This window comes from Oncorhynchus clarkii, chromosome 16 (genome assembly GCF_045791955.1).
Source record: "Oncorhynchus clarkii lewisi isolate Uvic-CL-2024 chromosome 16, UVic_Ocla_1.0, whole genome shotgun sequence".
NCBI lineage: Eukaryota > Metazoa > Chordata > Actinopteri > Salmoniformes > Salmonidae > Oncorhynchus > Oncorhynchus clarkii.
This window is the reverse complement of record NC_092162.1, coordinates 73,369,875-73,394,815: the sequence shown is the minus strand read 5'-3', so window position 1 is coordinate 73,394,815 and position 24,941 is coordinate 73,369,875. Positions and strand designations below refer to the sequence as shown.

Sequence of the window (24,941 nt, the reverse complement as noted above, 5' to 3'; positions counted from 1 at the left end):
GGTGATGGGAACCTGGTGGCAGAGTTATCAGGTACACTAGTGACTTTACATTGAGCCCTGGTGATGGGAGCCTGGTGGCAGAGTTATCAGGTACACTAGTGACTTAACATTGAGCCCTGGTGATGGGAGCCTGGTGACAGAGTTATCAGGTACACTAGTGACTTTACATTGAGCCCTGGTGATGGGAACCTGGTGGCAGAGTTATCAGGTACACTAGTGACTTTACATTGAGCCCTGGTGATGGGAGCCTGGTGGCAGAGTTATCAGGTACACTAGTGACTTAACATTGAGCCCTGGTGATGGGAGCCTGGTGGCAGAGTTATCAGGTACACTCGTGACTTAACATTGAGCCCTGGTGATGGGAGCCTGGTGGCAGAGTTATCAGGTACGCTAGTGACTTTACATTGAGCCCTGGTGATGGGAATCTGGTGAAAGAGTTATCAGGTACACTAATGACTTTACATTGAGCCCTGGTGATGGGAACCTGGTGGCAGAGTTATCAGGTACACTAGTGACTTAACATTGAGCCCTGGTGATGGGAGCCTGGTGGCAGAGTTATCAGGTACACTAGTGACTTTACATTGAGCCCTGGTGATGGTAGCCTGGTGGCAGAGTTATCAGGTACACTAGTGACTTAACATTGAGCCCTGGTGATGGGAACCTGGTGCCAGAGTTATCAGGTACACTAGTGACTTTACATTGAGCCCTGGTGATGGGAACCTGGTGCCAGAGTTATCAGGTACACTAGTGACTTTACATTGAGCCCTGGTGATGGGAGCCTGGTGCCAGAGTTATCAGGTACACTAGTGACTTTACATTGAGCCCTCGTAAAGGGAGCCTGGTGGCAGAGTTATCAGGTACGCTAGTGACTTTACATTGAGCCCTGGTGATGGGATCCTTGCGGCAGAGTTATCAGGTACACTAGTGACTTTACATTGAGCCCTGGTGATGGGAACCTGGTGGCAGAGTTATCAGGTACACTAGTGACTTAACATTGAGCCCTGGTGATGGGAGCCTGGTGGCAGAGTTATCAGGTACACTAGTGACTTAACATTGAGCCCTGGTGATGGGAGCCTGGTGGCAGAGTTATCAGGTACACTAATGTCTTTACATTGAGCCCTGGTGATGGGAACCTGGTGCCAGAGTTACCAGGTACACTAGTGACTTTACAGTGAGCCCTGGTGATGGGAACCTGGTGCCAGAGTTATCAGGTACACTAGTGACTTTACATTGAGCCCTGGTGATGGGAGCCTGGTGGCAGAGTTATCAGGTACACTAGTGACATAACATTGAGCCCTGGTGATGGGAGCCTGGTGGCAGAGTTATCAGGTACACTAGTGACTTAACATTGAGCCCTGGTGATGGGAGCCTGGTGGCAGAGTTATCAGGTACACTAGTGACTTAACATTGAGCCCTGGTGATGGGAGCCTGGTGGCAGAGTTATCAGGTACACTAGTGACTTTACATTGAGCCCTGGGGATGGGAGCCTGGTGGCAGAGTTATCAGGTACACTAATGATTTACATTGAGCCCTGGTGATGGGAACCTGGTGGCAGAGTTATCAGGTACACTAGTGACTTAACATTGAGCCCTGGTGATGGGAGCCTGGTGGCAGAGTTATCAGGTACACTAGTGACTTAACATTGAGCCCTGGTGATGGGAGCCTGGTGGCAGAGTTATCAGGTACACTAGTGAATTTACATTGAGCCCTGGTGATGGGAGCCTGGTGGCAGAGTTATCAGGTACACTAATGACTTTACATTGAGCCCTGGTGATGGGAACCTGGTGCCAGAGTTATCAGGTACACTAGTGACTTTACATTGAGCCCTGGTGATGGGAACCTGGTGCCAGAGTTATCAGGTACACTAATGACTTTACATTGAGCCCTGGTGATGGGAACCTGGTGGCAGAGTTATCAGGTACACTAGTGACTTAACGTTGAGCCCTGGTTATGGGAGCCTGGTGGCAGAGTTATCAGGTACACTAGTGACTTAACATTGAGCCCTGGTGATGGGAGCCTGGTGGCAGAGTTTTCAGGTACACTAGTGACTTAACATTGAGCCCTGGTGATGGGAGCCTGGTGGCAGAGTTATCAGGTACACTAGTGACTTTACATTGAGCCCTGGGGATGGGAGCCTGGTGGCAGAGTTATCAGGTACACTAATGATTTACATTGAGCCCTGGTGATGGGAACCTGGTGGCAGAGTTATCAGGTACACTAGTGACTTAACATTGAGCCCTGGTGATGGGAGCCTGGTGGCAGAGTTATCAGGTACACTAGTGACTTAACATTGAGCCCTGGTGATGGGAGCCTGGTGGCAGAGTTATCAGGTACACTAGTGAATTTACATTGAGCCCTGGTGATGGGAGCCTGGTGGCAGAGTTATCAGGTACACTAATGACTTTACATTGAGCCCTGGTGATGGGAACCTGGTGCCAGAGTTATCAGGTACACTAGTGACTTTACATTGAGCCCTGGTGATGGGAACCTGGTGCCAGAGTTATCAGGTACACTAATGACTTTACATTGAGCCCTGGTGATGGGAACCTGGTGGCAGAGTTATCAGGTACACTAGTGACTTAACATTGAGCCCTGGTTATGGGAGCCTGGTGCCAGAGTTATCAGGTACACTAGTGACTTAACATTGAGCCCTGGTGATGGGAGCCTGGTGGCAGAGTTATCAGGTACACTAGTGACTTTACATTGAGCCCTGGTGATGGGAGCCTGGTGGCAGAGTTATCAGGTACACTAATGACTTTACATTGAGCCCTGGTGATGGGAACCTGGTGGCAGAGTTATCAGGTACACAAGTGACTTAACATTGAGCCCTGGTGATGGGAGCCTGGTTGCAGAGTTATCAGGTACACTAGTGACTTAACATTGAGCCCTGGTGATGGGAGCCTGGTGGCAGAATTATCAGGTACACTAGTGACTTAACATTGAGCCCTGGTGATGGGAACCTGGTGGCAGAGTTATCAGGTACACTAGTGACTTTACATTGAGCCCTGGTGATGGGAGCCTGGTGGCAGAGTTATCAGGTACACTAGTGACTTAACATTGAGCCCTGGTGATGGGAGCCTGGTGGCAGAGTTATCAGGTACACTAGTGACTTAACATTGAGCCCTGGTGATGGGAGCCTGGTGGCAGAGTTATCAGGTACACTAGTGACTTTACATTGAGCCCTGGTGATGGGAGCCTGGTGGCAGAGTTATCAGGTACACTAGTGACTTTACATTGAGCCCTGGTGATGGGAGCCTGGTGGCAGAGTTATTAGGTACACTAGTGACTTAACATTGAGCCATGGTGATGGGAGCCTGGTGGCAGAGTTATCAGGTACACTCGTGACTTAACATTGAGCCCTGGTGATGGGAGCCTGGTGGCAGAGTTATCAGGTACGCTAGTGACTTTACATTGAGCCCTGGTGATGGGAATCTGGTGAAAGAGTTATCAGGTACACTAGTAACTTTACATTGAGCCCTGGTGATGGGAACCTGGTGCCAGAGTTATCAGGTACACTAGTGACTTAACATTGATCCCTGGTGATGGGAGCCTGGTGGCAGAGTTATCAGGTACACTAGTGACTTAACATTGAGTCCTGGTGATGGGAGCCTGGTGGCAGAGTTATCAGGTACACTAGTGACTTTACATTGAGCCCTGGTGATGGGAGCCTGGTGGCAGAGTTATCAGGTACACTAATGACTTTACAATGAGCCCTGGTGATGGGAACCTGGTGGCAGAGTTATCAGGTACACTAGTGACTTTACATTGAGCCCTGGTGATGGGAGCCTGGTGGCAGAGTTATCAGGTACACTAGTGACTTAACATTGAGCCCTGGTGATGGGAGCCTGGTGGCAGAGTTATCAGGTACACTAGTGACTTAATATTGAGTCCTGGTGATGGAAGCCTGGTGGCAGAGTTATCAGGTACACTAGTGACTTTACATTGAGCCCTGGTGATGGGAACCTGGTGCCAGAGTTATCAGGTACACTAGTGACTTTACATTGAGCCCTGGTGATGGGAGCCTGGTGGCAGAGTTATCAGGTACACTAGTGACTTTACATTGAGCCCTGGTGATGGGAGCCTGGTGGCAGAGTTATCAGGTACACTAGTGACTTAACATTGAGCCCTGGTGATGGGAGCCTGGTGGCAGAGTTATCAGGTACACTCGTGACTTAACATTGAGCCCTGGTGATGGGAGCCTGGTGGCAGAGTTATCAGGTACGCTAGTGACTTTACATTGAGCCCTGGTGATGGGAATCTGGTGAAAGAGTTATCAGGTACACTAGTGACTTTACATTGAGCCCTGGTGATGGGAACCTGGTGGCAGAGTTATCAGGTACGCTAGTGACTTTACATTGATCCCTGGTGATGGGAGCCTGGCGGCAGAGTTATCAGGTACACTAGTGACTTAACATTGAGCCCTGGTTATGGGAGCCTGGTGGCAGAGTTATCAGGTACACTAGTGACTTTACATTGAGCCCTGGTGATGGGAACCTGGTGGCAGAGTTATCAGGTACACTAGTGACTTTACATTGAGCCCTGGTGATGGGAGCCTGGTGGCAGAGTTATCAGGTACACTAGTGACTTAACAGTGAGCCCTGGTGATGGGAGCCTGGTGGCAGAGTTATCAGGTACACTAGATACTTAACATTGAGCCCTGGTGATGGGAGCCTGGTGGCAGAGTTATCAGGTACACTAGTGACTTAACATTGAGCCCTGGTGACAGAGTTATCAGGTACACTAGTGACTTTACATTAAGCCCTGGTGATGGGAACCTGGTGGCAGAGTTATCAGGTACACTACTGACTTAACATTGAGCCCTGGTGATGGGAGCCTGGTGGCAGAGTTATCAGGTACACTAGTGACTTTACATTGAGCCCTGGTGATGGGAACCTGGTGGCAGAGTTATCAGGTACACTAGTGACTTTACATTGAGCCCTGGTGATGGGAACCTGGTGGCAGAGTTATCAGGTACGCTAGTGACTTTACATTGAGCCCTGGTGATGGGAGCCTGGTGGCAGAGTTATCAGGTACACTAGTGACTTAACATTGAGCCCTGGTGATGGGAGCCTGGTGGCAGAGTTATCAGGTACACTCGTGACTTAACATTGAGCCCTGGTGATGGGAGCCTGGTGGCAGAGTTATCAGGTACGCTAGTGACTTTACATTGAGCCCTGGTGATGGGAATCTGGTGAAAGAGTTATCAGGTACACTAGTGACTTTACATTGAGCCCTGGTGATGGGAACCTGGTGGCAGAGTTATCAGGTACACTAGTGACTTTACATTGAGCCCTGGTGATGGGAGCCTGGTGGCAGAGTTATCAGGTACACTAGTGACTTAACATTGAGCCCTGATGATGGGAGCCTGGTGGCAGAGTTATCAGGTACGCTAGTGACTTTACATTGAGCCCTGGTGATGGGAACCTGGTGCCAGAGTTATCAGGTACACTAGTGACTTTACATTGAGCCCTGGTGATGGGAGCCTGGTGGCAGAGTTATCAGGTACACTAGTGACTTTACATTGAGCCCTGGTGATGGGAGCCTGGTGGCAGAGTTATCAGGTACGCTAGTGACTTTACATTGAGCACTGGTGATGGGAATCTGGTGAAAGAGTTATCAGGTACACTAGTGACTTAACATTGAGCCCTGGTGATGGGAGCCTGGTGGCAGAGTTATCAGGTACACTAGTGACTTTACATTGAGCCCTGGTGATGGGAACCTGGTGGCAGAGTTATCAGGTACACTAGTGACTTTACATTGAGCCCTGGTGATGGGAGCCTGGTGGCAGAGTTATCAGGTACACTAGTGACTTAACATTGAGCCCTGGTGATGGGAGCCTGGTGGCAGAGTTATCAGGTACACTAGATACTTAACATTGAGCCCTGGTGATGGGAGCCTGGTGGCAGAGTTATCAGGTACACTAGTGACTTAACATTGAGCCCTGGTGATGGGAGCCTGGTGACAGAGTTATCAGGTACACTAGTGACTTTACATTGAGCCCTGGTGATGGGAACCTGGTGGCAGAGTTATCAGGTACACTAGTGACTTTACATTGAGCCCTGGTGATGGGAACCTGGTGGCAGAGTTATCAGGTACACTAGTGACTTTACATTGAGCCCTGGTGATGGGAGCCTGGTGGCAGAGTTATCAGGTACACTAGTGACTTAACATTGAGCCCTGGTGATGGGAGCCTGGTGGCAGAGTTATCAGGTACACTAGTGACTTTACATTGAGCCCTGGTGATGGGAACCTGGTGGCAGAGTTATCAGGTACACTACTGACTTAACATTGAGCCCTGGTGATGGGAGCCTGGTGGCAGAGTTATCAGGTACACTAGTGACTTTACATTGAGCCCTGGTGATGGGAACCTGGTGGCAGAGTTATCAGGTACACTAGTGACTTTACATTGAGCCCTGGTGATGGGAACCTGGTGGCAGAGTTATCAGGTACGCTAGTGACTTTACATTGAGCCCTGGTGATGGGAGCCTGGTGGCAGAGTTATCAGGTACACTAGTGACTTAACATTGAGCCCTGGTGATGGGAGCCTGGTGGCAGAGTTATCAGGTACACTCGTGACTTAACATTGAGCCCTGGTGATGGGAGCCTGGTGGCAGAGTTATCAGGTACGCTAGTGACTTTACATTGAGCCCTGGTGATGGGAATCTGGTGAAAGAGTTATCAGGTACACTAGTGACTTTACATTGAGCCCTGGTGATGGGAACCTGGTGCCAGAGTTATCAGGTACACTAGTGACTTAACATTGAGCCCTGGTGATGGGAGCCTGGTGGCAGAGTTATCAGGTACACTAGTGACTTAACATTGAGTCCTGGTGATGGGAGCCTGGTGGCAGAGTTATCAGGTACACTAGTGACTTTACATTGAGCCCTGGTGATGGGAGCCTGGTGGCAGAGTTATCAGGTACACTAATGACTTTACAATGAGCCCTGGTGATGGGAACCTGGTGGCAGAGTTATCAGGTACACTAGTGACTTTACATTGAGCCCTGGTGATGGGAACCTGGTGGCAGAGTTATCAGGTACACTAGTGACTTTACATTGAGCCCTGGTGATGGGAGCCTGGTGGCAGAGTTATCAGGTACACTAGTGACTTAACATTGAGCCCTGATGATGGGAGCCTGGTGGCAGAGTTATCAGGTACGCTAGTGACTTTACATTGAGCCCTGGTGATGGGAACCTGGTGCCAGAGTTATCAGGTACACTAGTGACTTTACATTGAGCCCTGGTGATGGGAGCCTGGTGGCAGAGTTATCAGGTACACTAGTGACTTTACATTGAGCCCTGGTGATGGGAGCCTGGTGGCAGAGTTATCAGGTACGCTAGTGACTTTACATTGAGCACTGGTGATGGGAATCTGGTGAAAGAGTTATCAGGTACACTAGTGACTTAACATTGAGCCCTGGTGATGGGAGCCTGGTGGCAGAGTTATCAGGTACACTAGTGACTTTACATTGAGCCCTGGTGATGGGAACCTGGTGGCAGAGTTATCAGGTACACTAGTGACTTTACATTGAGCCCTGGTGATGGGAGCCTGGTGGCAGAGTTATCAGGTACACTAGTGACTTAACATTGAGCCCTGGTGATGGGAGCCTGGTGGCAGAGTTATCAGGTACACTAGATACTTAACATTGAGCCCTGGTGATGGGAGCCTGGTGGCAGAGTTATCAGGTACACTAGTGACTTAACATTGAGCCCTGGTGATGGGAGCCTGGTGACAGAGTTATCAGGTACACTAGTGACTTTACATTGAGCCCTGGTGATGGGAACCTGGTGGCAGAGTTATCAGGTACACTAGTGACTTAACATTGAGCCCTGGTGATGGGAGCCTGGTGGCAGAGTTATCAGGTACACTAGTGACTTTACATTGAGCCCTGGTGATGGGAACCTGGTGGCAGAGTTATCAGGTACACTAGTGACTTTACATTGAGCCCTGGTGATGGGAACCTGGTGGCAGAGTTATCAGGTACGCTAGTGACTTTACATTGAGCCCTGGTGATGGGAGCCTGGTGGCAGAGTTATCAGGTACACTAGTGACTTAACATTGAGCCCTGGTGATGGGAGCCTGGTGGCAGAGTTATCAGGTACACTCGTGACTTAACATTGAGCCCTGGTGATGGGAGCCTGGTGGCAGAGTTATCAGGTACGCTAGTGACTTTACATTGAGCCCTGGTGATGGGAATCTGGTGAAAGAGTTATCAGGTACACTAGTGACTTTACATTGAGCCCTGGTGATGGGAACCTGGTGCCAGAGTTATCAGGTACACTAGTGACTTAACATTGATCCCTGGTGATGGGAGCCTGGTGGCAGAGTTATCAGGTACACTAGTGACTTAACATTGAGTCCTGGTGATGGGAGCCTGATGGCAGAGTTATCAGGTACACTAGTGACTTTACATTGAGCCCTGGTGATGGGAGCCTGGTGGCAGAGTTATCAGGTACACTAATGACTTTACAATGAGCCCTGGTGATGGGAACCTGGTGGCAGAGTTATCAGGTACACTAGTGACTTTACATTGAGCCCTGGTGATGGGAACCTGGTGGCAGAGTTATCAGGTACACTAGTGACTTTACATTGAGCCCTGGTGATGGGAGCCTGGTGGCAGAGTTATCAGGTACACTAGTGACTTAACATTGAGCCCTGGTGATGGGAGCCTGGTGACAGAGTTATCAGGTACACTAGTGACTTTACATTGAGCCCTGGTGATGGGAACCTGGTGGCAGAGTTATCAGGTACACTAGTGACTTTACATTGAGCCCTGGTGATGGGAACCTGGTGGCAGAGTTATCAGGTACACTAGTGACTTTACATTGAGCCCTGGTGATGGGAGCCTGGTGGCAGAGTTATCAGGTACACTAGTGACTTAACATTGAGCCCTGGTGATGGGAGCCTGGTGGCAGAGTTATCAGGTACACTAGTGACTTTACATTGAGCCCTGGTGATGGGAACCTGGTGGCAGAGTTATCAGGTACACTAGTGACTTTACATTGAGCCCTGGTGATGGGAACCTGGTGGCAGAGTTATCAGGTACGCTAGTGACTTTACATTGAGCCCTGGTGATGGGAGCCTGGTGGCAGAGTTATCAGGTACACTAGTGACTTAACATTGAGCCCTGGTGATGGGAGCCTGGTGGCAGAGTTATCAGGTACACTAGTGACTTAACATTGAGCCCTGGTGACAGAGCTATCAGGTACACTAGTGACTTTACATTGAGCCCTGGTGATGGGAACCTGGTGGCAGAGTTATCAGGTACACTAGTGACTTTACATTGAGCCCTGGTGATGGGAACCTGGTGGCAGTGTTATCAGGTACACTAGTGACTTTACATTGAGCCCTGGTGATGGGAGCCTGGTGGCAGAGTTATCAGGTACACTACTGACTTAACATTGAGCCCTGGTGATGGGAGCCTGGTGGCAGAGTTATCAGGTACACTAGTGACTTTACATTGAGCCCTGGTGATGGGAACCTGGTGGCAGAGTTATCAGGTACACTAGTGACTTTACATTGAGCCCTGGTGATGGGAACCTGGTGGCAGAGTTATCAGGTACGCTAGTGACTTTACATTGAGCCCTGGTGATGGGAGCCTGGTGGCAGAGTTATCAGGTACACTAGTGACTTAACATTGAGCCCTGGTGATGGGAGCCTGGTGGCAGAGTTATCAGGTACACTCGTGACTTAACATTGAGCCCTGGTGATGGGAGCCTGGTGGCAGAGTTATCAGGTACGCTAGTGACTTTACATTGAGCCCTGGTGATGGGAATCTGGTGAAAGAGTTATCAGGTACACTAGTGACTTAATATTGAGTCCTGGTGATGGGAGCCTGGTGGCAGAGTTATCAGGTACACTAGTGACTTTACATTGAGCCCTGATGATGGGAGCCTGGTGGCAGAGTTATCAGGTACGCTAGTGACTTTACATTGAGCCCTGGTGATGGGAACCTGGTGCCACAGTTATCAGATACACTAGTGACTTTACATTGAGCCCTGGTGATGGGAGCCTGGTGGCAGAGTTATCAGGTACACTCGTGACTTAACATTGAGCCCTGGTGATGGGAGCCTGGTGGCAGAGTTATCAGGTACGCTAGTGACTTTACATTGAGCCCTGGTGATGGGAATCTGGTGAAAGAGTTATCAGGTACACTAGTGACTTTACATTGAGCCCTGGTGATGGGAACCTGGTGGCAGAGTTATCAGGTACGCTAGTGACTTTACATTGAGCCCTGGTGATGGGAGCCTGGCGGCAGAGTTATCAGGTACACTAGTGACTTAACATTGAGCCCTGGTGATGGGAGCCTGGTGGCAGAGTTATCAGGTACACTAGTGACTTTACATTGAGCCCTGGTGATGGGAACCTGGTGGCAGAGTTATCAGGTACACTAGTGACTTTACATTGAGCCCTGGTGATGGGAGCCTGGTGGCAGAGTTATCAGGTACACTAGTGACTTAACATTGAGCCCTGGTGATGGGAGCCTGGTGGCAGAGTTATCAGGTACACTAGATACTTAACATTGAGCCCTGGTGATGGGAGCCTGGTGGCAGAGTTATCAGGTACACTAGTGACTTAACATTGAGCCCTGGTGATGGGAGCCTGGTGACAGAGTTATCAGGTACACTAGTGACTTTACATTGAGCCCTGGTGATGGGAACCTGGTGGCAGAGTTATCAGGTACACTAGTGACTTTACATTGAGCCCTGGTGATGGGAACCTGGTGGCAGAGTTATCAGGTACACTAGTGACTTTACATTGAGCCCTGGTGATGGGAGCCTGGTGGCAGAGTTATCAGGTACACTAGTGACTTAACATTGAGCCCTGGTGATGGGAGCCTGGTGGCAGAGTTATCAGGTACACTAGTGACTTTACATTGAGCCCTGGTGATGGGAACCTGGTGGCAGAGTTATCAGGTACACTAGTGACTTTACATTGAGCCCTGGTGATGGGAACCTGGTGGCAGAGTTATCAGGTACGCTAGTGACTTTACATTGAGCCCTGGTGATGGGAGCCTGGTGGCAGAGTTATCAGGTACACTAGTGACTTTACATTGAGCCCTGGTGATGGGAGCCTGGTGGCAGAGTTATCAGGTACACTAGTGACTTTACATTGAGCCCTGGTGATGGGAGCCTGGTGGCAGAGTTATCAGGTACACTAGTGACTTTACATTGAGCCCTGGTGATGGGAACCTGGTGCCAGAGTTATCAGGTACACTAGTGACTTTACATTGAGCCCTGGTGATGGGAACCTGGTGCCAGAGTTATCAGGTACACTAGTGACTTTACATTGAGCCCTGGTGATGGGAGCCTGGTGGCAGAGTTTTCAGGTACACTAGATACTTAATTAACATTGAGCCCTGGTAATGGGAGCCTGGTGGCAGAGTTATCAGGTGCACTAGTGACTTAACATTGAACCCTGGTGATGGGAGCCTGGTGACAGAGTTATCAGGTACACTAGTGACTTTACATTGAGCCCTGGTGATGGGAGCCTGGTGGCAGAGTTATCAGGTACACTAATGACTTTACATTGAGCCCTGGTGATGGGAACCTGGTGCCAGAGTTATCAGGTACACTAGTGACTTTACATTGAGCCATGGTGATGGGAACCTGGTGACAGAGTTATCAGGTACACTAATGACTTTACATTGAGCCCTGGTGATGGGAACCTGGTGGCAGAGTTATCAGGTACACTAGTGACTTAACATTGAGCCCTGGTTATGGGAGCCTGGTGCCAGAGTTATCAGGTACACTAGTGACTTTACATTGAGCCCTGGTGATGGGAACCTGGTGCCAGAGTTATCAGGTACACTAGTGACTTTACATTGAGCCCTGGTGATGGGAGCCTGGTGCCAGAGTTATCAGGTACACTAGTGACTTTACATTGAGCCCTGGTGATGGGAGCCTGGTGGCAGAGTTATCAGGTACGCTAGTGACTTTACATTGAGCCCTGGTGATGGGATCCTTGCGGCAGAGTTATCAGGTACACTAGTGACTTTACATTGAGCCCTGGTGATGGGAGCCTGGTGGCAGAGTTATTAGGTACACTAGTGACTTTACATTGAGCCCTGGTGATGGGAACCTGGTGCCAGAGTTATCAGGTACACTAGTGACTTTACATTGAGCCCTGGTGATGGGAACCTGGTGGCAGAGTTATCAGGTACACTAGTGACTTAACATTGAGCCCTGGTGATGGGAGCCTGGTGGCAGAGTTATCAGGTACACTAATGTCTTTACATTGAGCCCTGGTGATGGGAACCTGGTGCCAGAGTTACCAGGTACACTAGTGACTTTACATTGAGCCCTGGTGATGGGAACCTGGTGCCAGAGTTATCAGGTACACTAGTGACTTTACATTGAGCCCTGGTGATGGGAGCCTGGTGGCAGAGTTATCAGGTACACTAGTGACATAACATTGAGCCCTGGTGATGGGAGCCTGGTGGCAGAGTTATCAGGTACACTAGTGACTTAACATTGAGCCCTGGTGATGGGAGCCTGGTGGCAGAGTTATCAGGTACACTAGTGACTTAACATTGAGCCCTGGTGATGGGAGCCTGGTGGCAGAGTTATCAGGTACACTAGTGACTTTACATTGAGCCCTGGGGATGGGAGCCTGGTGGCAGACGTATCAGGTACACTAATGATTTACATTGAGCCCTGGTGATGGGAACCTGGTGGCAGAGTTATCAGGTACACTAGTGACTTAACATTGAGCCCTGGTGATGGGAGCCTGGTGGCAGAGTTATCAGGACTTAACATTGAGCCCTGGTGATGGGAGCCTGGTGGCAGAGTTATCAGGTACACTAGTGAATTTACATTGAGCCCTGGTGATGGGAGCCTGGTGGCAGAGTTATCAGGTACACTAATGACTTTACATTGAGCCCTGGTGATGGGAACCTGGTGCCAGAGTTATCAGGTACACTAGTGACTTTACATTGAGCCCTGGTGATGGGAACCTGGTGCCAGAGTTATCAGGTACACTAATGACTTTACATTGAGCCCTGGTGATGGGAACCTGGTGGCAGAGTTATCAGGTACACTAGTGACTTAACATTGAGCCCTGGTTATGGGAGCCTGGTGCCAGAGTTATCAGGTACACTAGTGACTTAACATTGAGCCCTGGTGATGGGAGCCTGGTGGCAGAGTTATCAGGTACACTAGTGACTTTACATTGAGCCCTGGTGATGGGAGCCTGGTGGCAGAGTTATCAGGTACACTAATGACTTTACATTGAGCCCTGGTGATGGGAACCTGGTGGCAGAGTTATCAGGTACACTAGTGACTTAACATTGAGCCCTGGTGATGGGAGCCTGGTGGCAGAGTTATCAGGTACACTAGTGACTTAACATTGAGCCCTGGTGATGGGAGCCTGGTGGCAGAATTATCAGGTACACTAGTGACTTAACATTGAGCCCTGGTGATGGGAACCTGGTGGCAGAGTTATCAGGTACACTAGTGACTTTACATTGAGCCCTGGTGATGGGAGCCTGGTGGCAGAGTTATCAGGTACACTAGTGACTTAACATTGAGCCCTGGTGATGGGAGCCTGGTGGCAGAGTTATCAGGTACACTAGTGACTTAACATTAAGCCCTGGTGATGGGAGCCTGGTGGCAGAGTTATCAGGTACACTAGTGACTTTACATTGAGCCCTGGTGATGGGAGCCTGGTGGCAGAGTTATCAGGTACACTAGTGACTTTACATTGAGCCCTGGTGATGGGAACCTGGTGGCAGAGTTATCAGGTACACTAGTGACTTAACATTGAGCCCTGGTGATGGGAGCCTGGTGGCAGAGTTATCAGGTACACTAGTGACTTAACATTGAGCCCTGGTGATGGGAGCCTGGTGGCAGATTTATCAGGTACACTAGTGACTTTACATTGAGCCCTGGTGATGGGAACCTGGTGCCAGAGTTATCAGGTACACTAATGACTTTACATTGAGCCCTGGTGATGGGAACCTGGTGGCAGAGTTATCAGGTACACTAGTGACTTAACATTGAGCCCTGGTTATGGGAGCCTGGTGCCAGAGTTATCAGGTACACTAGTGACTTAACATTGAGCCCTGGTGATGGGAGCCTGGTGTCAGAGTTATCAGGTACACTAATGACTTTACATTGAGCCCTGGTGATGGGAACCTGGTGGCAGAGTTATCAGGTACACTAGTGACTTAACATTGAGCCCTGGTGATGGGAGCCTGGTGGCAGAGTTATCAGGTACACTAGTGACTTTACATTGAGCCCTGGTGATGGGAGCCTGGTGGCAGAGTTATCAGGTACACTAGTGACTTAACATTGAGCCCTGGTGATGGGAACCTGGTGCCAGAGTTATCAGGTACACTAGTGACTTTACATTGAGCCCTGGTGATGGGAGCCTGGTGGCAGAGTTATTAGGTACACTAGTGACTTAACATTGAGCCATGGTGATGGGAGCCTGGTGGCAGAGTTATCAGGTACACTAATGACTTTACATTGAGCCCTGGTGATGGGAGCCTGGTGGCAGAGTTATCAGGTACACTAGTGACTTAACATTGAGCCCTGGTGATGGGAGCCTGGTGGCAGAGTTATCAGGTACACTAGTGACTTTACATTGAGCCCTGGTGATGGGAACCTGGTGCCAGAGTTATCAGGTACACTAATGACTTTACATTGAGCCCTGGTGATGGGAACCTGGTGGCAGAGTTATAAGGTACACTAGTGACTTAACATTGAGCCCTGGTCATGGGAGCCTGGTGCCAGAGTTATCAGGTACACTAGTGACTTAACATTGAGCCCTGGTGATGGGAGCCTGGTGGCAGAGTTATCAGGTACACTAATGACTTTACATTGAGCCCTGGTGATGGGAACCTGGTGGCAGAGTTATCAGGTACACTAGGGACTTAACATTGAGCCCTGGTGATGGGAGCCTGGTGGCAGAGTTATCAGGTACACTAGTGACTTTACATTGAGCCCTGGTGATGGGAGCCTGGTGGCAGAGTTATCAGGTACACTAGTGACTTAACATTGAGCCCTGGTGATGGGAACCTGGTGCCAGAGTTATCAGGTACACTAGTGACTTAACATTGAGCCCTGGTGATGGGAACCTGGTGCCAGAGTTATCAGGTACACTAGTGACTTTACATTGAGCCCTGGTGATGGGAGCCTGGTGGCAGAGTTATCAGGTACACTAATGACTTTACATTGAGCCCTGGTGATGGGAACCTGGTGGCAGAGTTATCAGGTACACTAGTGACTTAACATTGAGCCCTGGTGATGGGAACCTGGTGCCAGAGTTATCAGGTACACTAATGACTTTACATTGAGACCTGGTGATGGGAACCTGGTGGCAGAGTTATCAGGTACACTAGTGACTTAACATTGAGCCCTGGTGATGGGAGCCTGGTGGCAGAGTTATCAGGTACACTAGTGACTTTACATTGAGCCCTGGTGATGGGAGCCTGGTGGCAGAGTTATCAGGTACACTAGTGACTTAACATTGGGCCCTGGTGATGGGAACCTGGTGCCAGAGTTATCAGGTACACTAGTGACTTTACATTGAGCCCTGGTGATGGGAGCCTGGTGGCAGAGTTATTAGGTACACTAGTGACTTAACATTGAGCCATGGTGATGGGAGCCTGGTGGCAGAGTTATCAGGTACACTAATGACTTTACATTGAGCCCTGGTGATGGGAACCTGGTGGCAGAGATATCAGGTACACTAGTGACTTAACATTGAGCCCTGGTGATGGGAGCCTGGTGGCAGAGTTATCAGGTACACTAGTGACTTAACATTGAGCCCTGGTGATGGGAGCCTGGTGGCAGATTTATCAGGTACACTAATGACTTAACATTGAGCCCTGGTGATTGGAGCCTGGTGGCAGAGTTATTGGGTACACTAGTGACTTTACACTGAGCCCTGGTGATGGGAGCCTGGTGGCAGAGTTATCAGGTACACTAATGATTTACATTGAACCCTGGTGATGGGAACCTGGTGGCAGAGTTATCAGGTACACTAGTGACTTTACATTGAGCCCTGGTGATGGGAACCTGGTGGCAGAGTTATCAGGTACACTAGTGACTTGACATTGAGCCCTGGTTATGGGAGCCTGGTGGCAGAGTTATCAGGTACACTAGTGACTTAACATTGAGCCCTGGTGATGGGAGCCTGGTGGCAGAATTATCAGGTACACTAGTGACTTTACATTGAGTCCTGGTGATGGGAACCTCGTGGCAGAGTTATCAGGTACACTAGTGACTTTACATTGAGCCCTGGTGATGGGAACCTGGTGCCAGAGTTATCAGGTACACTAGTGACTTTACATTGAGCCCTGGTGATGGGAGCCTGGCGGCAGAGTTATAAGGTACACTAGTGACTTTACATTGAGCCCTGGTGATGGGAACCTGGCGGCAGAGTTATCAGGTACACTAGTGACTTTACATTGAGCCCTGGTGATGGGAACCTGGTGGCAGAGTTATCAGGTACACTAGTGACTTTACATTGAGCCCTGGTGATGGGAGCCTGGTGGCAGAGTTATCAGGTACACTAGTGACTTTACATTGAGCCCGTGTGATGGGAACCTGGTGGCAGAGTTATCAGGTACACTAGTGACTTTACATTGAGCCCTGGTGATGGGAGCCTGGTGGCAGAGTAATCAGGTACACTAGTGACTTTACATTGAGCCCTGGTGATGGGAGCCTGGTGACAGAGTAATCAGGTACACTAGTGACTTTACATTGAGCCCTGGTGATGGGAACCTGGTGGCAGAGTTATCAGGTACACTAGTGACTTTACATTGAGCCCTGGTGATGGGAACCTGGTGGCAGAGTTATCAGGTACACTAGTGACTTTACATTGAGCCCTGGTGATGGGAGCCTGGTGGCAGAATTATCAGGTACACTAGTGACTTTACATTGAGTCCTGGTGATGGGAACCTCGTGGCAGAGTTATCAGGTACACTAGTGACTTTACATTGAGCCCTGGTGATGGGAACCTGGTGCCAGAGTTATCAGGTACACTAGTGACTTTACATTGAGCCCTGGTGATGGGAGCCTGGCGGCAGAGTTATAAGGTACACTAGTGACTTTACATTGAGCCCTGGTGATGGGAACCTGGCGGCAGAGTTATCAGGTACACTAGTGACTTTACATTGAGCCCTGGTGATGGGAACCTGGTGGCAGAGTTATCAGGTACACTAGTGACTTTACATTGAGCCCTGGTGATGGGAACCTGGTGCCAGAGTTATCAGGTACACTAGTGACTTTACATTGAGCCCTGGTGATGGGAGCCTGGCGGCAGAGTTATAAGGTACACTAGTGACTTTACATTGAGCCCTGGTGATGGGAACCTGGCGGCAGAGTTATCAGGTACACTAGTGACTTTACATTGAGCCCTGGTGATGGGAACCTGGTGGCAGAGTTATCAGGTACACTAGTGACTTTACATTGAGCCCTGGTGATGGGAGCCTGGTGGCAGAGTTATCAGGTACACTAGTGACTTTACATTGAGCCCGTGTGATGGGAACCTGGTGGCAGAGTTATCAGGTACACTAGTGACTTTACATTGAGCCCTGGTGATGGGAGCCTGGTGGCAGAGTAATCAGGTACACTAGTGACTTTACATTGAGCCCTGGTGATGGGAGCCTGGTGACAGAGTAATCAGGTACACTAGTGACTTTACATTGAGCCCTGGTGATGGGAACCTGGTGGCAGAGTTATCAGGTACACTAGTGACTTCACATTGAGCCCTGGTGATGGGAACCTGGTGGCAGAGTTATCAGGTACACTAGTGACTTTACATTGAGCCCTGGTGATGGGAACCTGGTGGCAGAGTTATCAGGTACACTAGTGACTTTACATTGAGCCCTGGTGATGGGAGCCTGGTTGCAGAGTAATCAGGTACACTAGTGACTTTACATTGAGCCCTGGTGATGGGAGTCTGGTGGCAGAGTTATCAGGTACACTAGTGACTTTACATTGAGCCCTGGTGATGGGAACCTGGTGGCAGAGTTATCAGGTACACTAGTGACTTTACATTGAGCCCTGGTGATGGGAACCTGGTGGCAGAGTTATCAGGTACACTAGTGACTTTACATTGAGCCCTGGTGATGGGAGCCTGGTGGCAGAATTATCAGGTACACTAGTGACTTTACATTGAGTCCTGGTGATGGGAACCTTGTGGCAGAGTTATCAGGTACACTAGTGACTTTACATTGAGCCCTGGTGATGGGAACCTAGTGCCAGAGTTATCAGGTACACTAGTGACTTTACATTGAGCCCTGGTGATGGGAGCCTGGCGGCAGAGTTATAAGGTACACTAGTGACTTTACATTGAGCCCTGGTGATGGGAACCTGGCGGCAGAGTTATCAGGTACACTAGTGACTTTACATTGAGCCCTGGTGATGGGAACCTGGTGGCAGAGTTATCAGGTACACTAGTGACTTTACATTGAGCCCTGGGGATGGGAGCCTGGTGGCAGAGTTATCAGGTACACTAGTGACTTTACATTGAGCCCTGGTGATGGGAACCTGGTGCCAGAGTTATCAGGTACACCAGTGACTTTACATTGAGCCCTGGTGATGGGAACCTGGTGGCAGAGTTATCAGGTACAATAGTGACTCAGATAGTCTGTTGAACACTACAGGGGGAAACAATGAGCACTGTAAGGGTTACACTGCAGGGGATTCCCTGAATATTTTCACTAACATCTACCATGCTTTTCATCTACCATGTTAGACTTTGGTTTTTGTTCTTGAATTATCTGGTGTCAGGAGAGAAAGATAGAGTACAGATAAGATGTAGGATCTTAATTTGAGCCAGTTTGCTGCAGCAGGAAAATAATCCTGCAGCAACGGGAAATGTCAATAGTTTTTTTGTGGATTATAATTAACATACTTTTTTTGTAAGGGTTGATAGGTTTTTCGTTATGGTAAATCAAGTCTGACATTTTTAATGGGAAATTACAAACTTTATATCCCTTTTTTTATTTATTTTTTAACCTTGAATGCAATACAAGTTTGCATTTCCTGCTGTGCAAGAAATTCCTGCAGCAGGATGATCAAATTATGATATGGCATCTGTAGTCGAATGACAATTCAGGTGGTTGACTTCAAGTGCAAAATCAATGCACTGTATGTTGAAGCAGTAAGGTATGATCTGAATATGACTGTGTGGTACTAAGGCTAGGCTAATCCCTCTGCAGTTCTATATGACTGTGTGGTACTAAGGCTAGGCTAATCCCTCTGCAGTTCTATATGCCTGTGTGGTACAAAGGCTAGGCTAATCCCTTTGCAGTTCTATATGACTGTGTCGTACTAAGGCTAGGCTAATCCCTCTGCAGTTCTATATGACTGTGTGGTACTAAGGCTAGGCTAATCCCTCTGCAGTTCTATATGACTGTGTGGTACTAAGGCTAGGCTAATCCCTCTGCAGTTCTGGGGTGTGGTGTTCTGTATGCAAAAAAATGTGCCTCTGAATATGCCTGTGTGCTTCATATAGCATGTCTGTAGTTTACAGTACAGTGTTGTACTTATTTAATGTAGTTTACAGTAAGGTGTTGTACTTATTTAATGTAGTTTACAGTACGGTGTTGTAATTATTTAATGTAGTTTACAGTAAGGTGTTGTACTTATTTAATGTAGTTTACAGTACGGTGTTGTACTTATTTAATGTCGTTTACAGTAAGGTGTTGTAATTATTTAATGTAGTTTACAGTACGGTGTTGTACTTATTTAATGTAGTTTACAGTAAGGTGTTGTACTTATTTAATGTAGTTTACAGTACGGTGTTGTACTTATTTAATGTCGTTTACAGTAAGGTGTTGTAATTATTTAATGTAGTTTACAGTACGGTGTTGTACTTATTTAATGTAGTTTACAGTAAGGTGTTGTACTTATTTAATGTAGTTTACAGTAAGGTGTTGTAATTATTTAATGTTGTGCTGGTACATCAACCATTCAATTTCCAGGGAATCATTCAAGTAGATTAGCTACTAATCTATGTTTTTTTTAAATAGGCTTTATAACTACAGTTGATTGATTGATTGATTAGCTGCGTTGTTTCAAAGCTTCCACTGAAAATATGGTGAGCAAAGAACCGTTAGGCTCACAGAGGTGAAATGTCTGTTCATTCCCGTCAACAAAGGCAAACATATTAAAATAGTCATTCTATAAAAACACTTATATCAAATAGAGTTTAATGCCTTTATCAACTGCAGTAGTTCATTCATTGCACTTTTTAAAAAAATTTTTTGTCAAAGGCTGGTTTAACCACACCTCCCTCCCTAATACAACATATACCTCAATCCATGCTGTGCCTTCTGGCAGGGTCACATTCATTAGGGCACGCAACGTTTTAAAACTTTTTTTTTTTTTTTGCAACAGAACATTTAAATTACTGTTACTTATTGGACGAGTCCGGGTAGTCCCTCCATGTTTCAGACCGTTTCACTTCCGTTTGGTGCCTAATGAACACAACCCAGTTTTTTTTGTTTTACCTCATTGAGCTCATGGGAAGCTACGTGTTGCATAACTTTAGCAGACGTGAGGGGGAAAAAATGGCTTTTTATTGCTCAGGAGAGGACGAGGTAAATATTGGATGCATAAGTGTATACGTACCAACGTCCGGCACTCATGGATCTGTTTAATCTGTACATTTACCAAAACTCTTGTTATTCTGGCAACTAGTAGTAGAGCACCAGAGGTGGCTGGTGGTAGGAGCTATAGGAGGACGGGCTCGTCGTAATCGCTGGAATGGGATTAATGGAACGGTACAAAACACATGAAACACATAGAAACTAAGCGTTTGACTCCGTTCCGTTTATTCCATTTCAGTCATTACAACGAGCCCCATCCTCTAATAGCTTCTCCCACCAGCCGCCTCTGTATAGCACTCTGTCAGAGCACCTAGTACATAAAACTCCCACAGCAATTAACTAAACCAGCGAGTCTTACAAAATGCATAGAAGACCAGTATCAAAATGCCCTTGTAGTCAGTCTCCTGAAAACTCAACAACATAGGCTTACGTCTAAAATGGCACCCTATTCCCTATGTAGTGCACTACTTTAGACCAGGGCCCTATGGGGAAAAGGGAACCATTTTAGACATGCACATAGCGTATAACAATTCATATTTAGCAACAGGCAAGTCACCAGAGCAAAATATGGGAGGAGAGGATGAGGGGAGGGAGGATTAGGGGAGGAGGGAGGGAGGAGGAGAGGATGAGGGGAGGGAGGATTAGGGGAGGAGGGAGGGAGGAGGATGAGGGGAGGGAGGATTAGGGGAGGAAGGGGAGGAGAGGAGGAGAGGATTAGGGGAGGGAGGATTAGGGGAGGAGAGGAGTAGGGGAGGAGAGGAGTAGGGGAGGAGAGGATTAGGGGAGGAGGGAGGGAGGATTAGGGGAGGAGGGAGGGAGGATTAGGGGAGGAGGGAGGAAGGTGAGGAGAGGATTAGGGGAGGAGAGGAGAAGAGGATTAGGGGAGGAGGGAGGAAGGGGAGGAGAGGAGGGAGGAAGGGGAGGAGAGGATTAGGGGAGGAGGAGGGGAGAGGGGAGGGAGGATTAGGGGAGGAGGGAGGGAGGATTAGGGGAGGGGAGGAGAGGAGGGAGGAAGGGGAGGAGAGGATTAGGGGAGGAGGAGGGGAGGAGGGAGGGAGGATTAGGGGAGGAGGGAGGGAGGATTAGGGGAGGAGTGGAGGGAGAAAGGGGAGGAGAGGATTAGGGGAGGAGGAGGGGAGGAGGGAGGATTAGGGGAGGAGGGAGGAAGTGGAGGAGAGGATTGGGGGAGGAGGGAGGGAGGAGAGGAGGAGGGGAGGGGGGAGGAGTGAAGGAGGGGAGGAGGGAGGGAGGGAGGGAAGGAAGGAAGGAGGGGAAGAGAGGATGGAGGGGGATGTGGGAGGAGGAGGGAGGGAGAAGGGGAGGAGGAGGCAGGGAGAAGGGAAGGAAGGAAGGAGGAGGGGAGGGAGGGATGAGGGGAAGAGTGGATGGAGGGGGATGTGGGAGGAGGAGGGATTAGGGGAGGAAGGGGAGGAAGGGGAGGAGAGGATTAGGGGAGGAGGGAGGGAGGAGAGGATTAGGGGAGGAGGGAGGGAGGAGTGAAGGAGGGGAGGAGGGAGGGAGGGAAGGAAGGAAGGAGGAGGGGAGGGAGGGATGAGGGGAAGAGAGGATGGAGGGGGATGTGGGAGGAGGAGGGAGGGAGAAGGGGAGGAGGAGGGAGGGAGAAGGGAAGGAAGAGGGAGGGAGAAGGAGGAGGGGAGAGAGATGTGATGGGTCTGTTCTTTGTTTATTATATTCTTGGTTACTGAAACACAGGTGGAGCTGAAATGGGGAAGGATCACAGAATGATGACATTGTAGCATTTGTAAATAGTAACGTAATGTACGACATTCTGGATATGAATTAACATCAGAGACTGGCAGGGGACAGTTCTGATAGGACGTCTCTGTGTAGTGTAGCATGATGTATGCAGCACTACAGCACCAACAATCAATACATTCTAGATACGCGGCTAAGTACTAATGTGTGTTTCTAAAGGAAATATGACACTGTGTTATGACGTTCATTCACATCTTCAATTCACCCACTGTTCAATCTGAGTATTTAAAAAAACAACTCAAATAGAGTATCTGCTTTTAAAGTATTTGTTCAACTGGGTAAAGAATGTGTCCAAAATGGCACCCTATTCCTGACATTGGGCACTACTTTCAACCAGCTCTGGTCAAAAATAGTGCACTATATAGGGATTAGGGTGCGATTTTAGATGTAACCATTGTAAAAGCTTCACTGTCAATACTCGATTTGGTTAAAAGCGGCTTGGCTAGAAAATGAAAGGCACGAGTCTCTACAACTGTGCAGTTATACAGTACATAACCTTTATACTGTTGAAGTCGGAAGTTTACATACACCTTAGCCAAATACATTTAAACTCAGTTTTTCACTATTCCTGGCATTTGATCCTAGTAAAAATGCCCTGTCTTAGGTCAGTTAGGATCACCACTTTATTTTGAGAATGTGAAATGTTAGAATATTAGTAGAGAGAATTATTTATTTCAGCTTTTATTTCTTTCATCACATTCCCAGGAGATCAGAAGTTTACATACACTCAATTAGTATTTGGTAGCATTGCCTTTAAATTGTTTAACTTGGGTCAAACGTTTCAGGTAGCCTTCCACAAGCTTCCCACAATAAGTAGGGTGAATTTTGGCCCATTCCTCCTGCCAGAGCTGGTGTAACTGAGTCAGGTTTGTAGGCCTTCTTGCTAGAACACGCTTTTTCAGTTCTATAGGATTGTGTTCAGGGTTTTGTGATGGTCATTCCAATACCTTGACTTTGTTGTCATTAAGCCATTTTGCCACAATGTTGGAAGTATGCTTGGGGTCATTGTCCATTTGGAAGACCCATTTGCGACCAAGCTTTAACTTCCTGACTGATGTCTTGAGATGTTGCTTCAATATATCCACATAATTTTCCTGCCTGATGATGCCATCTATTTTGTGAAGTGCACCAGTCCCTCCTGCAGCAAATCACCCCCACAACATGATGCTGCCACCCCCGTGCTTCACGGATGGGATGGTGTTCTTCGGCTTGCAAGCTTCCCCCTTTTTCCTCCAAACATAACGATGGTCATTATGGCCAAACAGTTCTATTTTTGTTTCATCAGACCAGAGGACATCTCTCCAAAAAGTACAATCTTTGTCCCCATGTGCAGTTGCAAACCATAGTCTGGCATTTTTATGGCGGTTTTGGAGCAGTGGCTTCCTCCTTGATGAGCGGCCTTTCAGGTTATGTCGATACAGGACTCATTTTACTGTGGATATAGATACTTTTGTACCTGTTTCCTCCAGCATCTTCACAAGGTACTTTGCTGTTGTTCTGGGATTGATTTGCATTTTTCGCACCAAAGTACGTTCATCTCTAGGAGACAGAACACGTCTCCATCCTGAGCGGTATGACGGTTGCGTGGTCCCATGGTGTTTATACTTGCGTACTATTGTTTGTACAGATGAACATGGTACCTTCAGGCGTTTGGAAATTGCTCCCAAGGATGAATCAGACTTGTGGAGGTCTACAATATTTTTTCTGAGCTCATGGCTGATTTCTTTAGATTTTCCCATGATGTCAAGCAAAGAGCCACTGAGTTTGAAGGTAGGTCTTGAAATACATCCACAGGTACACCTCCAATTGACTCAAATGATGTCAATTAGCCTATCAGAAGCTTTTAACGCCATGACATCATTTTCTGGAATTGTCCAAGCTGTTTAAAGGCACATTCAACTTAGTGTATGTAAACTTCTGACCTACTGGAATTGTGATACAGTGAATTATAAGTCAAATAATATTTCTGTAAACAATTGTTGGAAAAATTACTTGTGTCAGTCACAAAGTAGACGTCCGAACCGACTTCCCAAAACTATAGTTTGTTATCAAGAAATTTGTGGAGTGGTTGAAAAACGAGTTTTAAATGACTCCAACCTAAGTGTACATAAACTTCCGACTTCAACTGTATAACGGTAACTTTCCAAAAATGTCCAGGTTTTCCTGAAGTCCTGATTGGAGGATTTCAGAAGTTCTGCTTATCCTGATTCCAGACATCTTCCAATAGGGTTTTCTGGAAAAGCAGGAGATTTGGGGAATGTAACAAGATTGTTGGGAAAGTTACCAGCTTTTCTCAACTATATATATATGACAACATAATTACTGTTCCCCCAGACATCTGTAACACCACATCCTAAAACTTCATGTGAAAGAGGTGAAGGAGAAGCATTTACAATCCACGATAAGCAAGCAGGAGCAAATCATTTATCTAAATCTCAGTCAAATATTTTTACAACAAAAAAATTCAATAAATCATCTACATAAAATATAATGCAAACATGATATGATATAAACAAAGTGGAATATTATAATGTTAACATAGTGGTATTACAATACATCACTATAGCCTCTAGGCGGTGCTAACAATCCATTCTGGTTT

The 24,941-nt window shown here is 47.9% G+C and overlaps 1 protein-coding gene across 1 annotated transcript in view; it reads right to left on the bottom strand.

The window, feature by feature from the left end:
- Nucleotides 1-24,893: 24,893 nt before the first annotated feature.
- The window catches only part of LOC139369009 (membrane-associated guanylate kinase, WW and PDZ domain-containing protein 3-like), a 91,823-nt gene continuing 91,775 nt past the window's right edge, over nt 24,894-24,941 (bottom strand). The window contains exon 17 of the mRNA XM_071108575.1: nt 24,894-24,941. This exon is cut by the window's right edge and continues 1,391 nt beyond it. The gene's annotated coding sequence lies outside the window, so the exon portion shown is untranslated.